This window comes from Leopardus geoffroyi, chromosome C3 (genome assembly GCF_018350155.1).
Source record: "Leopardus geoffroyi isolate Oge1 chromosome C3, O.geoffroyi_Oge1_pat1.0, whole genome shotgun sequence".
In the NCBI taxonomy this organism is placed as follows: domain Eukaryota; kingdom Metazoa; phylum Chordata; class Mammalia; order Carnivora; family Felidae; genus Leopardus; species Leopardus geoffroyi.
In genome coordinates this window covers 62236910-62253438 of record NC_059338.1, presented here as the reverse complement: position 1 = coordinate 62253438, position 16529 = coordinate 62236910, and the positions used below count along the sequence as shown (strand labels likewise).

Here is a 16529-nt window from a genome sequence, read left to right as displayed (position 1 = left end):
TGGCAGAAAGAGAAGGGCCGATCTGTGTGGTTGTATAGATATGGACATATATAGATACATAGGACTATAAGGACATAGGTAAGCTAGATAAAGGCTCAGATACATTATGCACATAACCCTTGATAATTAGATTTTGCTTCCCAAATCTTTATAACAGCTTGGTTGAGTCGACTTGGTTGAGTCCCTTGCTACAGTTCTTTCTGCTAATTTTTGTTTCTCTGTGGAACCTACAAGGAACATATTAGAGCCTGAGAAAAGAAGCAGATATGCCCAAAGTTTCCTCTTCCATTATCTCTGCTCAGATGTTACTGCACCAGAATCACACGAAAATGACTCATTTCAATAACAGTCAAATAGATACAAATCAAAAGCATAGTAACACTTTTAACTCTTCGGGGAGAGTATGGTGTAAAAACCATTTTGTCTAATCATTTGGCAACATACATCAAGAATTAATGCTGCTAATACCATCACCCAGGATTTTCTTTAATACGTTCATTTTAAGGAAGTGGTTATATATATACATAAACATTTTCTTTGAGGATGTACATCACAGTATTCATACTTTCACTAGATAACAATTATTTATTTTTTTGAGCGAGAGAGTGAGAGAGAGAGTGAGTGTGGGGGAGAGGCAGAGGGAGAGAGAATCTCAAGCAGGCCTTATATAAGCCCAGTGGGGAGCCCGATGTAGGACTCCATCTCATGACCATGAGATCATGACCTGAGCTGAAATCAAGAGTCAGATGCTCCACTGACTGAGCCACCCAGGCGCCCTAGTCGACAACTCTGTGCATCATGGTTCTGACGGCAGTGTTGATGTGCGGGTTCTTTCCCACACCAAGCCGTTCTCTGACCCCAGCTGGCACCTACAGTTGAACTCACTTCTGACCATCTACCTGGAGATTGTGCCAAACCCTGCTGGTTAAGGACTGAGCCTCACGAGACTGCCTCCACTTCCGACGCCCATCCCAAGTCCAGCGTGGTGCCTTTCCTTCTGACCGACTGGTTCTAAGCCAGGGGTTCCCACCCTACTGGGGTTTGATTAATTTGCTAGAGTGGCTCACAGAACTCAGAGAAGTTTTACTTGCTAGATCACAGGTGTATTGTGAAAGGATCTAACTCAGGAACAGCCAGATGCAAGAGGTGCAGAGGATGAGATCTGGGCAAAGGCACAGAGTTCCCATGCTCTGTGAACAGGCCACGTTCCCCACACCTCCCTGTGTTCGCAAGCCCAGCAGTGGTCTAGACCCTGTCCTTTGTGTTTTTTTTTTATGGAGGTTCCATTATATATGCACAGTTGATTGAGTCATTGGCTGTTGATGATTGATTCAACCTCCAGCGCCTCTCCCCACCCCGGGGGTCAGGGGCTGCTGCTGAAAGTTCCAAACCTCTTATCACTTGATTGACTATCCAGGCAATAGTCCCTATCCTCAGGTGTTTTCCAGAAGTCATGCCATTAACCTAACAACAGACACCTTATTGCTCTTGTCACAGGAAATTCCAAGGGCTTTAGAGCTCATATATGTATTTCTTATAAATCATGGTACCACAGGCATCTGGTCTATGCCAGGCAGTGTTCTTGACCTTGGAGGTACTCTGGTGAAAACAGCAAAGTCAGTGGTTGTGTTGACCTTCAATTCTGATGGGGGAATCGAAGTTGATAAACCCTGCCGCCTATAGAGTACTTTAAAATTACGAGTGCAAACGAAAAAGCAGGGAGCAGTTTTTGGGAGTGGGAGCTATTTTTTTAAGTTTATGTATCTATTTAGAGAGAGGTGCATGGGGGAGATACAAAGAGAGAGGGAGAGTGAGAATCCCAAACAGGCTCTGTTCTGTCAGCATAGAGCCTGACGAGGGGTTTGAACTCAAAAATCCTGAGATCATGGCTTGAGCCGAAATCAAGAGTTAGACGCTTAACCAACTGAGCCACCCAGGCACCCCAAACAGGAACTATTTTAATTAGAGACATCAGGAAAAAACTCTCCTAAGAAGTTGTCGTTTCAACAGTGTTCATTTTAATAGAAAAACAGAAAATGAAAACAAAGGGGCCCCAAGGAAACTGGGGGGGGGGGGGTCCTGGGTCTGTCGCCTTGATTGCAGGGAAGTGGTCTTGAGTGTTTACAGATGTCCAAACTCATCAGGTTGTACACATTAAATGTCTGTAGTTCTTTGTGTCTCAATAACATCTCAGCAAAGCTGTTGGAAAGAAACCGTGAAACATCCTGAGTAGAGACTGTTGAAGGAAATCTGGTACATCCAGGCAAGGGGATTCCAAACAGCAACTGAAATGGTTAATGTCATGTAAATGTTTTCAGGGAAACGTTCAAATCAGAAGTTAAAAAACCCATTTCCGGGGGCGCCTGGGTGGCTCAGTCGGTTAAGCGGCCGACTTCGGCTCAGGTCATGATCTCACGGACCGTGAGTTCGAGCCCCGCATCGGGCTCTGTGCTGACAGCTCAGAGCCTGGAGCCCGTTTCAGATTCTGTGTCTCCCTCTCTCTGACCCTCCCCCATTCATGCTCTGTCTCTCTCTGTCTCAAAAATAAATAAACATTAAAAAAAAAATTAAAAAAAAAACCCATTTCCGGTATATTTTGTATAACCTGTATGTTTATAATAGCGGACTGTGTAGCACGCGGAATAAAACATGGGGAAGATATACTCTAAAGCGTTAACACTGGTAATTTCTGAGTTGTGGGAATTTGAGTAATTTTTATTCTCGACTTTTGCTTGTGTGTTTTCCCTAAATGCCCTACAGTCATCATGCATTGCCTCATAAAACGAAATTAAGAAAATTAAGAAACCTGTTCTTGCAAACTGCTTTCCCTGTTGTTAATGGTAGAAGGTGGAGGAAGGACAGTGAAGTATTCTCCAAATGAAGAAGGCACTTTGAGACCAAAGAACAATGCAGGCCGCTCCATACAGATACACAGTTTTATTTGGGGTGACTTAGTGATGGGGGCGATTGGGTGCATGGGTGACCCGTGCTCTCACAGCTATTCTCTGCCCAGTCCGGACCTTAATCTACGGTTTTGTATAGAGTGAGGGGCATCGTGGCGAGGTCACAGGAATTTGCATAAAGTGGGGCCGCCTGTGTGCCTGTCCTTGCTACTAGTTATCAAAAGCGGGGTCATCTGTGGGTCACTGTGTGGACTATCGGAACGAGTCTTCCTGCATTCTGGTCAGGTCATGTGTCAGCCAGCATGGAGCCGGAACCTGAGCCCCAAGGGGGGTTATTATTGCGTGGGCCTGAACGAGATTGGGGGGCGGCAAAGGTGGTGTCTATGCTGTTAGCCTCTCACAGCTCCGCCCTGGTTGTATTTCTTTGCTGTCTGACAGGTAAGCCTCATGAGGGCGGGCATCCTCTGTGAATTGCCTCCTCTCTGCCCCAGTCCCTCGTATAGTGCCTGGCACATGGTAGGTGGGTACTCTCTAAGTAGCTCTCATATGAATAAATAGATGCATAAAGATGTGAAAGAAAACAAAGAGCTCTGTTTGTTGAGTACTTCCTACCTGGGGGTGCAGTGCTGGGGCCCTCATATATGTTATTCCAGTTAATTCCTGCAGCAAGGGTGTCAGGGAGGAATGGAGCCCTTCTTCAAGACCAGGATGCAGAGGCCTAGAGAAGCTAAGTAGCTAGACTGTGCGGAACTGAGATTTAAACACAGGTGACTTATTTCACTTAGCATCACACTCTCCAGTTCCACCCATGTTGCTACAAAAGGCCATACTTCCTTCTTTCTCGTTGCCAAGTGGTGTTCCATTGTGTATATGTTTTCACTCTTATGTGGATCCTGAGAAACTGAGAACAAACTGAGGGTTGATGGGGGATGGGAGGGAGGAGAGGGTGGGTGGTGGGTGTTGAGGAGGGCACCTGTTGGGATGAGCACCGGGTGTTGTATGGAAACCAATTTGACAATAAATTTCATATTAAAAAAAATCTTAAAAAAAATAAATGCGGGCGAGTCTTCATTTTATTGCACCCCACCCTTAAAGGCTGTGGCCCAGAAATAAAGGAAATTTAGAGGAAGGTAAAGGTCTTTTTCAGCAAGTGATTTGCATCTAGAGGTCATTTTCTCCTTTAGGAACAAAAAACCCAAGAGAAGAATGTGGTCCAGCTGGCCTCCAGTAAACTATTAATATATTATTCATGGTTTTTAAAATAGGGAGACAACATTTGTTAAGATCTCCCGTGGACCCAAAAGAACTCTGGGTTTCAGTCCCAGGCCCGTTTCCTTATTTGTGCCATCTTTGTGCATTAGGGATGATTTCTGCGGCGTGTGACAGAGTTCCCATGTGGCGGTGAAGAAGGTGGAGCACAGGGGTCCGGTCGGAGGCAGCTCCTGTGCCTGGTCCCCTGCCAGCTCTCTGCTCTGCCTTCCCTCCTGGGTGGCCCTCCTTCTCAGAGTCTACGGGGGAGCACCCATGTTCTCACCCGCTTTCCCAGCTGGGGGATGGAGTTTGGGCAGGGGAGATCCCCCCCTCCCCTGTGAAAACGTAGCCTGGAGCCACAGCATCGCATTTCCACCGATCTCTTTGTCTGAAACTTTGTCACACTCCACGCCCAGCTGAAGGGGCATCCTTGCTCTGGGCAGCTACGTGACCAGCTAATGCTGGGGGGCTCTCTGGGAGAGCAGACACAAAGATATATAGAAATCTGTGCTACAGTCTTGTTTTAAAAAAATGTTTATTTTTGAGAGACATACACACACACCGTGAGCAGGGGAGGGGCAGAGAGAGAGAGAGAGAGAGACAGAATCCGAAGCAGGCTCCAGGCTGCAAGCTGTCAGCACAGAGCCCGATGCAGGGCTCGAACTTGTGAACCACGAGATCACGACCGGAGCTGAATGAACCTGGGCGTCCAACCCACGGAGCCACTCGGGCGCCCCTGTGCTACAGTCTTTTGAAGGCAGTTGCGGCATTCTGTGATTCTGTAGGTGTGCTAAAAATACCACTTTTATGAATTATTTGGATGTGTATGTTGTGTGTAGAGGGACGAAATGAGAGGGAATTGTAAACGACAGTGTTGGTGAATTTTCAGCTGCCGTTTGACTTAGTCTCCTTAGAGGAACGAACTCTCAAAGTCTGATGAAGTGAAGGAAGGCGAATATATCCAGAAATGCCTCTTTAAAAACCGCCAGTCAGAACGTAATCAAGTAATGGTTGATAAGGCTGAGGTGGAAGCTATTAAATCCTTACCTCATATGACATTAAATAGCGAAAAACCTCCATGGGAACAAAATTATTGAAAGCGGTGCCCGCCTGTGCCTGCTGAATTTGAACTTTTTCAAGAGTAATTGTACTGCGTACTATTTTCTTCAAGCTGCCTTCCATCTAAGAGCAAAAATTCAAGCAAGACTCTTCCCCCCCCGCCCCTGGTTTTATCTCCCTTATGCAGTTTAAAGGAGAATGCAGCTTATTTGGGGTTTCTGGGTTTTTTTTTTGCCCATTGCAAAAATTATCTGGTTGGAGCGTAATGTCGTGTTTTGAGATATAATTGTGGTCCGCGAAGTGTCTCTGGCTGTACGACGGAGGCATGAAACAGAATTGTTGCCCTTTGGTGGTAATTGAAAGAACAAAATGGAAATTTGAATGTAAGTGCTGGTGATTTCTTCTTCAATCTGCGTTACACCAATGTGATACCACAAAGTCATGGGCGTATTAAGATTATATAATTAAGCATAAGACATGAAGGCTGGGACCTCCTGTTAATATGTCATCTACAGTTTAAAAGAGCACATTAAGTTACCACAGGGGCCTGATGATAAAAGACATGTGCGGTACTTTGGTGGTTTCTAACACTTGAAGAAATAATCAAAACATTGTTGACTGAAATCAGTGTTCTTGGGGCGCCTGGGTGGCTCAGTTGGTTGAGCATCCAACTCTTGATTTTGGCTCAGGTCATGATGCCAGGGTTGCGGGATTGAGCCCCAGGTTGGGCTCCGCTCTGAGCGTGGAGCCTGCTTAAGATTCTCCTCCCTCTCTCTGCTCCTCTCCCCTGCTCTTGTGCTCTCTCTCTCTAAAGAAAAAAAGAAAAAGGAATCAGTGTTCTTTATGTCGCAAGTCTTAACCCCTGATGAGGTTGTATTTCATGTTAAACCAGTGATTGTCAGACATTGGAAATCAAGCTAATCACAGCCTGTCTCCCAGGCCCCTTCTCTCCCTGTTAACAGCCTCATTTCCCCCCTATATTTCTTTGTTACTCACTTATTCAGTCATTTTCCTTGAACACTAATATGTAACGAAATTATGTTAAAGACATGCTAAAATGGAAATAACATCTCAGTAGTATTGAAAATATTATTTCCCTTCTTTATTTTTCCCTTCTTTAAAAAAATTTTTTTTAAGTGTTTCTGTTTATTTTTTTATTTTATTATTTTTATATATATATATTTTTAATGCTTTTTATTTATTTTTGAGACAGAGAATGAGCAGGGGAGGGGCAGAGAGAGAGGGAGACACAGAATCCACAGCAGGCTCCAGGCTCTGAGCTGTCAGCACAGAGCCCGACGCGGGACGCAGGGCTCAAACTCACAGACTGTGAGATCATGACCTGAGCTGAAGTCGGACACTTAACCGACTGAGCCACCCAGGCGCCCCTATTGTTTATTTTTTGAGGGAGAGAAAGTGTGAGCCAGGGAGGGGCAGAGAGAGAGGGAGACACAGAATCCAAAGCAGGCTCCAGGCTCTGAGCTGTCAGCACAGAGTCTGATGTGGGGCTTGAACTCACAAATCGCGAGGTCATGACCTGAGCGGAAGTCGGACACCCAACCAACTGAGCCACCCAGGTGCCCCTATTTTTTTCCCTTCTAATTTTAGAAGGATTGCTGTGTTTTTGCTTGTGTTCCCCTCTAGAATCTTATAGTTTATATCTTCACTGCTGTTTTCATTCATGAACTTGTTAGGAACCTGGTTCTTCTAAAAGTTTCCTTTTTCTGTGCCTGGAAAGAGAAATCAATGGACCCCCTGCTAGCGGAAGTGGTGTTCCTGTGGTGAAGGCCTCCCCAGGGGTCTGTGGATGCTGAATGCCAGGGAACAAGCATTTATGGAGCACCTGCTGAGTTCACAGCCAGGGACTGGAGTAGGGAGTCTGGAGAGGGGTTTGGAAATTAGGAAAGAAAGAGGTTTGGAGACAAAAGCCCATTTTCTGCTAAGTCTCAGGTTTCAGCAGAGGCAGAACTGTCTGTCTGAGCTGGTTAAATGACTTGGCTTGTGCACATAGGCATTTCATAAATAAGATGGAAAAACAGCACTATTTCCTGCTGTGTCTTAGGAAAGTGGTCACTGGGATGACAGTCCAGCCTCCCACTTTCAAGAGGGCACAACGGAGGGTGTGATTCGGGGAGAGAAACTGCTGCTACTGGACAGGAGTGCTTGTGGCAACCAGTGAGCCACAGCGTGGCAAGGGACTGGGTGGAGTGGGGACCACAGGAGGGACGCTTCATCACGGGATAGTCATCTCCCTTCCAGCTTGGCAGGGGTATGAAGTAAAACACAGCTCAGGAGTTAATAGGAGAAGAGAGGAAAGATTGAGAGAATAAAAGTAAGAAGGGCAAGGAAGGGCAGCTTGAGTTTGCTTACCCATAAAGGCAAAAACAAAACCACCACCACCACAAAAAACCTGGTAGGTAGATTTATGGTGGTGGTAGCTAATTTTCAAGTAGCCTGATGAAAGGAAGGTTTGCAGGAAGAAAAATAGAGACCGTGAGACATATTGAGACCATTACATGAGAACCCCCATAAAGAAATAATCAGTGATGATGAGGTGATGTTCTTTTTCAGTTATTGAGATCCATGGATGAGAGAGTCCAGAATGAGTTTGAGACGGTTTATAGTCATTTTGGAACGTGGAAATAAACCTTGGCTGGGGGTTGAGGCAGCACGTACCAGACAGCTCCAAATCACAGGCGTTTCTGTTACGTAAAGCCTGGTGCCGAGCCTGACCTGCCGGCTTGCAGCAGGTCTCTTGATCTCTGGTGGGAGACCTGATCCCTGTGATTGGGACCTACTGGGGGCATTGGTGGGGGTGGGGGGTGGCGGCAGAGGTGATGGGAAAACCGTGTCCAGGAAGGCTGGGGGTGAGCCATCCTCCGGAAGCCTGTGACCTGAGTGCAGAAAGGGCTGCTGCAGGTGTGCGTGGGGCAGGCAGGTCTCGTGGGCGTGGGGAGCATCGAACCTGCCACCCACCCAGATGTGCCTGGTGCACAGAGCAGGACACGGGCCAGGAGTGGCATCCTGCATAATCTGTGAAAATGGTGTAAGAGTGTCTTTGGCCAGAGTTAAACCTGGGGAAGAAGTCGGGAGGGACACCTCACCTTACAACCCTGAGGGAGAAGCAGGAGGGGGCCTGGTGCAAGGGCAGATGTAATAATTAGGTAGGAGAGGGGCTCCTGGGTGGCTCAGTTGGTTGAGCATCCGACTTCGGCTCAGGTCATGATCTCATGGTCCATGAGTTCAAGCCCGGCGTTGGACTCTGCTGACAGCTCGGGGCCTGGAGCCTGGTTCAAATAATGTGTCTCCCTCTGTCTCTGCACCGCACCTACCCCCCCCCCCCCCCCACACACACACCTCTCACACTCTGTCTCTCTCAAAAATATATAAACGTTAAAAAAAATTTTTTTTAATTAGGTAGGAGGAAAGATAAAAAGTGGTTTTCTGAGATACCTGGGCTCACCCCTAAAGACCACATATTAAGTTAGAATAACTCACTGCTTACGTTCCTTAGGGCAGAGCTTAACCCCCAGAGGAGAATTGTGCAGTCAGGAACACAAGGAGGTGGCCCTGGGGGGTACTGGTTACGGGACTTAGCATTATGAGTCCTCCCTGCTGGAGCCTGCCTCCTGGGGCTGGTCCCATGGACAGGATTCCCTGCCTTGCACTGGAGCGGGGAGCTCTTTCCCTGCCCTGGGGGGATGATAATGAACTGTGCGTTCCTGTCCTTTGCTGGAGGTGCCAGAGGGAACGTGTGGGTGAGCAGCAAGCTCTGGTCTCCCTGTGGCCCATCCTGGCAGTTTCCTGCACCTCAGACAGGCCTGTCCTGTCTTCATGCAGCCCACGTGGCCTGTGGCAGCCTCAGGCCCTGGCGGTGAAGAGGGACATCTGATTCCTCTTACCAGACTCTTCCAGTCCTCCCTGCTGAAAGTTCATTCTGGACCTGCCCATCCCACGACCTGAAAATTTCCTCTGACCCTCAGAATTGACTCTGCCCAGAAGCATGACCCTGTGCTCACCCTTCTCCTCCTTCGACTCTGACCCTTGCTCCTTGATGCTTGGACGGAACTGGGGTTTGCTGCACTTGAAACCTTGGATTTGAATTTCAGGAAGAGGGTGTGGCCTGCCCTTTCCTCCATGTGGGGTTTCCTACCTTCTCCCCAGCCAGCTTTGCAGCTTCCTCTTCCCTATCATTTCTTCTTTTTTTTAAAGTTCATTTATTTATTCATTCTGAGACGGCAGGAGCAAGCGAGCATGGGGGGAGGGGCAGAGAGAAAAGGCGAGAGAGAACCCCGAGCAGGCTCTGCACTGTGCCCTTAGTGCAGAACCTGATGTGGGGCTCGATCCCAAGAGCCATGAGATCATGACCTGAGCCAAAGTCAAGGGCCAGATGCCTAACCTACTGAGCCACCCAGGCACCGCTTCCCTGTCATTTTACCTAGAGCAGTGCTGTGACCAGGGTCAAGATTTATACAACAGTAATAGTGATTGGCCAAGCAAGACATTCTGAATATGATGTAGGAAAATTGCTAACTTGTTCAAATCCTAAAGATAATAGTGGGGTATTCTAAGATAGTAAGCATTGAAGTATTTTTCTTTTTTCTTTAAAAAAAAATTTTTTTTAACGTTTTTATTTATTTTTGAGACAGAGAGAGACAGAGCATGAATGGGGGAGGGGCAGAGAGAGAAGGAGACACAGAATCGGAAGCAGGCTCCAGGCTCTGAGCCATCAGCTTGAACTCACGGACCGTGAGATCGTGACCTGAGCCGAAGTCGGATGCTTAACCGACTGAGCCACCCAGGCGCTCCATCTTTTTTCTTTTTTTAAAGTAATCTCTGCCTCCAGCATGGGGCTTAAACTCATGACTTGGAGATCATAAGTTGGTTGCTCTGTGGACTGAGCCAGCCAGATGGTATTTCTAACTTCTTTTTTAGTTAGCTTGAGTGAGAAATTTACATAGATAAGGTTTGTTTCTTGTTTTTTTTTTTTTTTTTTCTTTTGTCATGTTTTAAAACATAGCATTATGGGGCATTCGGGTGGTTCAGTCAGTTAAGCGTCTGACTCCTGGTTTTGGCTCAGGTCATGATCTCACAGTTTGTAAGTTTAAGCCCTGCATAGTAAGGCATTGTCATTGTGGAGCCTGCTTGATGTTCTTTCTTTCTTTCTCTCTCTCTCTCTCTCTCTGCCCCTCCCCCACTCTGAATCTCTTAAAAATAAATAGATAAACTTAAAAAATTGAAAAAAAAAATAGTGTTATGGGCTGAAACCAGTGTTTGCATACCTCCCAAAACTTATATGTGGAAATCCTAACCCTTCGATGTGATAGTGTTAGGAGGTGGGGGCCTTTGGGTGATTAGGTCACAAGGGTGGAACCTTGTGGATGGGAGTAATGCCCTATAAGAAGAAACCTGCTCTATGCTGCTCTGTAAATGCATCTGCTAGATGGGATTACTATAGTATGTAATACTCTAGCAATACCATACTATACATAGTGTTATATTATACTATAGTCACACTGATGGCTGGGTGGGAAAGAGAAAGCATCAGAGGAGGGTGGGGGTACTTATAGAATTCTTGGCTCTATACCTTGCCATTAGATATTCTCATAAGCAACTATGGTGTTGAAAATCAATAGACTATGAGATAGTAAGAAATAAATGCACTTGTTAAGCTTGATGTGTGGCTTACACAGATAAGAATGGTAATGACCAGTGAAGATATGGATTGTACATTTCAAGCCTGTGATAAATATCTAGAGTTCTCAGACTCCAGAGTCCATAAAGTTTTGGTAATTACAGATCAATATGAGTGGAGGTGGAAAGGGAAGATATAAATGAGCCAGATTTTAAGAACCTGCATGGAAATTTACTCCAACAGTTTCATGGAAACAGAGTCCAATTAACATCAGAGCAGCGAAGGATGGCCTGAAGTAAATTTTCAAATGGGAGAACGTGTACCTAGGAAGGAGACATATAAAGCCCCAAGGGCAGAGTTTCAGGGGGAGGAATAAGGATTCGGTTAGACTGGCAGGTGAGACTGGGAAGTGGAGAGCAGTAGGAACAATGAGCTGTCTTGAAATTTTCTATGTGGAACAGAGCCCAGTTCACAGAATGGTTTAGATATCTGAAGTATTTAGATGTAATACAGGATTACTACCTTTTTATTTTTCTACCTATTTTATGGAATTTGGTTTCTAGCCCTGTGGAGCTGGGCAATATGTTTGCCTTCTCAAACCTTGACAGTATTTGGACTTTGATTTTCCTTAAGTAGGTCAATACGTAAACATGTATATATGCATATGTATATGTGTATGTATGTGTATATACACACACACACCTATTTCTATATATCCGTATTTATCTAATATGGAAGAAAGGAGGGTATTTTAATTTTCTCATCTGGAATCATGATTAACAACTCAGAGAGGAAAGATTTAAATTTTAAACAAGACCTGCAAAGATTAATGAGTGTGGATCTGGAAGGTCTACTACAGAAAAAGTTGCCGTGTGCAAGCACACCGAGCTAAGAACATGAAGGTGATAGAATCCAAAGGATAAGGAAGGTGCCAAGAAGGGTTAAGCATGCAAGGTTACCAGTGCAAATTAGGAATGTGCCTTAGATCATTTTAGCCTGAGGAATCTCTTAGTCAAGTTCAAGGAAATAAACTGTTTCTGAAGAGTCTGCCCTGCCCCAAGGGTATGTATGTGGAGAAAAACCAAAGTTGGGTGAGCAAGAGCCCTTGTTCGGCGTGCTGGGCAGTGTGTGGTGCACAGAGTGGGGGCATGAGCATCCCGTGGGCTCTAGAGCCAAAGAGCTTCCCTTCCAACGTAATGCATCGGGGTCCGCAGTTACCATGTTTATAGGGGACTCAAGGGCACATCACAGTTTGAGAAGCACTGTTCTACATGGCAGTAGGTCAGCAGTAGGCAGTTTCTGGAAGATTTTGAGATTCCGACGATTAAAAAGACTGTGAAAAAGTTCTGTAAAGCAGATGTGGGTTCTAAGCAAAGGGTGACAGTGAACTGAGGCATTGCCGTGCAGTGGCAGTATGGGATTTTTAAAAAATCTTCTTTATGTTTTTATTTTTGACAGAGAAAGAGAGAGAGAGAGGCAGAGGCAGTGTGCAAGCAGGGAAGGGGCAGAGAGAGAGGGAGACATAGAATCTGAAGCAGACTCCAGGCTCTGAGCTGTCAGCACAGAGCCTGACATGGGGCTCGAACTCTCGGACTGTGAGATCATGACCTGAGCCGAAGTGAGCCACCCACGCACCCCAAATGTTTTAGAAACAAAAGTCAATACAGTAATGAGCTCTTTGACTCAGCCAATGAGTAACCTAGACTATTAAAGAGAAGAAAACCACATTAAGAAACAGTGTAACTCTACATAACTGAAGAGGGTCCAAAATTAGTGATTCTAGATTCAATTTACAGTTTTGAAATTTTTTTTGATTTTTTTAATGGTTATGTAGTTTTGAGAGAGAGAGAGAGAAAGAGAGAGGGCAAGTGCGGTAGGGGTAGAGAGAAAGGGAGACACAGAATCCAGAGCAGGCTCCAGGCTCTGAGCTGCCAGCACAGAGCCCAATGAGGGGCTCAAACTCATGAGCCACGAGATCATGACCTTGAGCCAAAAAGTCCTGTGCTTAACCCACTGAGCCACCCAGGCGCCCCTGGAAATTTCATGTTTAAAGAAAGACGGAAAGAAGATTTATATGTACATACATAATTGCAAAACAAGAAAAAATGGTATTTGGTTTCTTTTATCAAAGCAGTAGACTCTAAAGAGCCAGGAAAGAGCTTGCCAACTTGGACTTTCAGGGCTTATTACAAATGAATGCATAAAAGCTGAGGTGAGAACCGAACCTCTCGGAGCAGATGGTGCAGTCACCAGTACGACCCAGGCCCACCCAGAGCCTGTTGCTGGAGCCATGCTTCTCACTGAGGGTTACTAGCGTCATTTGTCAGTGGTGAGCATCAGACCTCACTGGTTCGCCGTTCCTGTGTGCGGGGGAAGCTGTGGGTGGTTCTTTTTGCAGAGGTGAACTCTGCCATTCCAGCGCATCCCTTGAAAAGGTCCGAATCCAAGGTCCTTCCATTATTGATGCACTGAAGTGCCAGACTTGAGTAGAAATTTTTCCTGTTTCAGTCAAGATCTGGTGACGGAAAAGCTCCATCCTCTAATTACAACTTAAATATCCTGCCTGGAGTAGGCTGGTTTCTGCATATTACTAATGCATCCTCAGTTGTACTTCTGGAGAAGTTCTCTTTCTACATGAAGTGATTTCTCTCTCCTGTGCTTGGTGAAATCCTATGCAATTCTGCTGTTATTATTATTATTATTATTATTATTATTATTATTTTTGGTTGCAAAAAGCTTTATTGTTTCCATTTGGTCTATGGCTTGGGAGAAGGCTCTAGGTTGTTAAAAAGCTACCTAGTGGCTGCAGGGAGAGGATCAGGCACCAGCCGTGGCCCCAGGGGGCTGCCAGAGGGGCCCCTCAAATGCTGCTGGGCTCCTGAGGCTCCTAGTCGTGCTGGAGGGTGAGCCTCTCGAAGAGATACTCACCCAGCCCCGCCTGGGGCCGTCCAGCCCACGGGGGTGCGTCAGGGGGTCGCCCATCTTCTTGATGACTTTCACCTCCTGTCTAGGGAGTAGTTCTCTAGGAAGTCACGGAGCTGGGGGTCTGTGCGGGCAGAACCCAGGGCATACAGATCCAAAAGGGGCTGGTTCAGGCTCTTCTCCAGAGCCAGGACAGCTTCCATGGTGTCCAGGGTTTTACCCCCACTCATCTTGGGATGAGCCATCTTGGGATGGCTTCTGCAAGCCCTGGAGAGGGTGCACTGGTTTTGCATCTTCAAGAGGCACTCAGCACCCTCCCATGCCCTCCAGAGCCACATCGTCATGGGCCAAATAGAAGCCCAGAGAGAGGCAGGTGTAGGAGTCTTGCAGGTGCATGTGGTCCAGGTGGTTGACAGCAGCCTTCACCTCAGTGGAATAAGTGTGATGAATCTGGGAGCTCATGGTTGACCGGTAATAAGGAGCTAAGCTCAAAATAGAGTGTTGGCTGGTCCTGGAGGCAGAGGGTAGTGTGATTGCTGGGTCGTAAGGTAGTTCTGATTTTAACTTTTTGAGGAACCTCCATACTGTTTTCCACAGTGGCTGCCCCAGCTTACATTCCCACCAGTGGTGTGAGAGGGTTCCCCTTTCTCTGCATCTTCACCAACACCTGTCATTTCTTGTGTTGTTGATTTTAGTGATTCTGACAGGTGTAAGGTGGTATCTCACTGTGGTTTTGATTTGTATTTCCCTGATGATGAGTGGTGTTGAGCATCTTTTCGTGTGTCTATTGGCCATCTGGATGTCTTCTTTGGGGAGATGTCTGTTGTATCTTCTGCCCATTAAAAAATTTTTTTTTAATGTTTGTTTATTTTTGAGAGACAGAGGCAGAGCGCAAGTGGGGGAGGGACAGAGAGAGAGGGACACACAGAATCCGAAGCAGGCTCCAGGCTCTGAGCTGTCAGCACAGAGCCCAATGCAGGGCTCGAACCCATGAACTGTGAGATCATGACCTGAGCTGAAGTCGGATGCTCAACTGACTGAGCCACCCAGGTGCCCCCTGCCCATTTTTAATTGGATTATTTATTTTTTGGGTGTTGAGTTGTATAGGTTCTTTTTACATTTTGGATACTAGCCCTTTAAGCATTTTATCAGGGTTTTAATTTGCATTTGCCTCATGATTGATGATGTTGAACACCTTCTCATGTGGTTATTGACCATTCTTCTGTTTACTTTTGTGAAGTAGCTGTTAGGATCTGTTGCACATTTTTTATGGTTTTTTAATAAAAATTTTAAGGGCTCTTTCTTTTTAAATATTTATTCTTGAGATAGAGAGCAGGGGAGGGGCAGAGAGAGAAGTGAGCTCTGCACTGACAGCAGAGAACCCGATGTGAGGCTTGAACTCATGAACTGTGAGATCATGACCTGAGCCAAAATAAAAAATCAGATGCTTAACCAACCGAGCCACACAGGCACCCCAAGAGCTCTTTCTCTATTTGGATATAAGCCTTTTGCCAGCTATGTGTAGTACAAATATTTTCTCCAGATCTGTGGGGTGCATATTCATTTTCTTAATGATGTCTTTGGTAGAACAGCGGTTTTCAATTTTGATGATGCCCAATTTATCTCATTCCCCGTATAGTTAGTGCTGTTTATGTCCTCTCTAAGAATACTTTCCTCAAAGTTGCAAAGACAATTTTCATCAGTTTTTTTCTAAAAGTTTTAGAATTTTAGCTCTTAGATTTAGGTTTGTAATTCATTTAGAATTACGTTTTTGTATGATGTGAGATGGGGTCAGAGTTTATCTCTTTTTTCCATATTGCTATATGTTTCTTCCAGCATCATCTTTCAGAAGGGCTTTCCAGCACTCCCCATTGATTTTTCTTGCCACTATTATGAAGAAATTAATTGGCCATATTTTTGTTCATCTGTTATTTCTGGACTCTCTGTTCTGTTTATTGTTTCACTAATCTGTGTGCTGTTCTTATGCCAATACTATATGGTCTCAACTACTGAAGTTTTATAGTAAGTCTATGGCTGTTCTAGGTCATTTTCATTTTATATACATGTTATTTTTTATTATTTTTTAATGTTTTATTTATGTTTGAGAGAGAGAGAGAGAGAGAGAGAGAGCAAGCAGGGGAAGGGCAGAGAGAGAGGAAACACAGTATCTGAAGTAGGTTCCAGGCTCTGAGCTATCAGCACAGAGCCCGATGCGGGGCTCAAACTCATGAACTGCAAGATCACGACCTGAGCGGAAGTCCGACGCTTAACTGACTGAGCTACCCAGGTGCCTCACCTCTTTTTTATGTACATTTTAGAATTAGTTTGTTAACTTCTGCAAAAAGTTTGCTGGGATTTTGATTAGGATTGCATCGGATCAATAAAACAATATATGGAGAATTGAAATCTCATTATCCACTTGAATCTATGAATGTAGTAGATTTCCTTATTTATTTAGATTTTCTTTCTTTTAGCAGTATATTTTTAGTTTACAGTGAATAGGTCTCTGGAATATCTTGTTAAATTTATCCTAAATCATGTATGTTTCAGTGGTCTTATAAGTTGTGCTTTTCATTGCGTTTGGCAGTTCATTGTTCTATACACAGTAGCCAATTGTGTATAAAAATACAGTTCATTTTTACATATTGATATTGTGCTGATTGCATTTCTTGCCTCATTTCCTGTGCTGCTTGTCGTCCAATATCTGAAAAATTTTTTGTACATTTTGTCCAGTTTCCTAAGTATTAACAGTGGGAGAG

General features: G+C 45.2%; 1 protein-coding gene and 1 pseudogene across 2 annotated transcripts in view; one reads left to right on the top strand and one right to left on the bottom strand.

The window, feature by feature from the left end:
• The window catches only part of PLD5 (phospholipase D family member 5), a 422286-nt gene that overhangs the window by 35666 nt on the left and 370091 nt on the right, over positions 1 to 16529 (top strand). The gene's annotated exons all lie outside the window — the stretch shown is intronic.
• Positions 13576 to 14246, bottom strand: LOC123585214 (annotated as a pseudogene).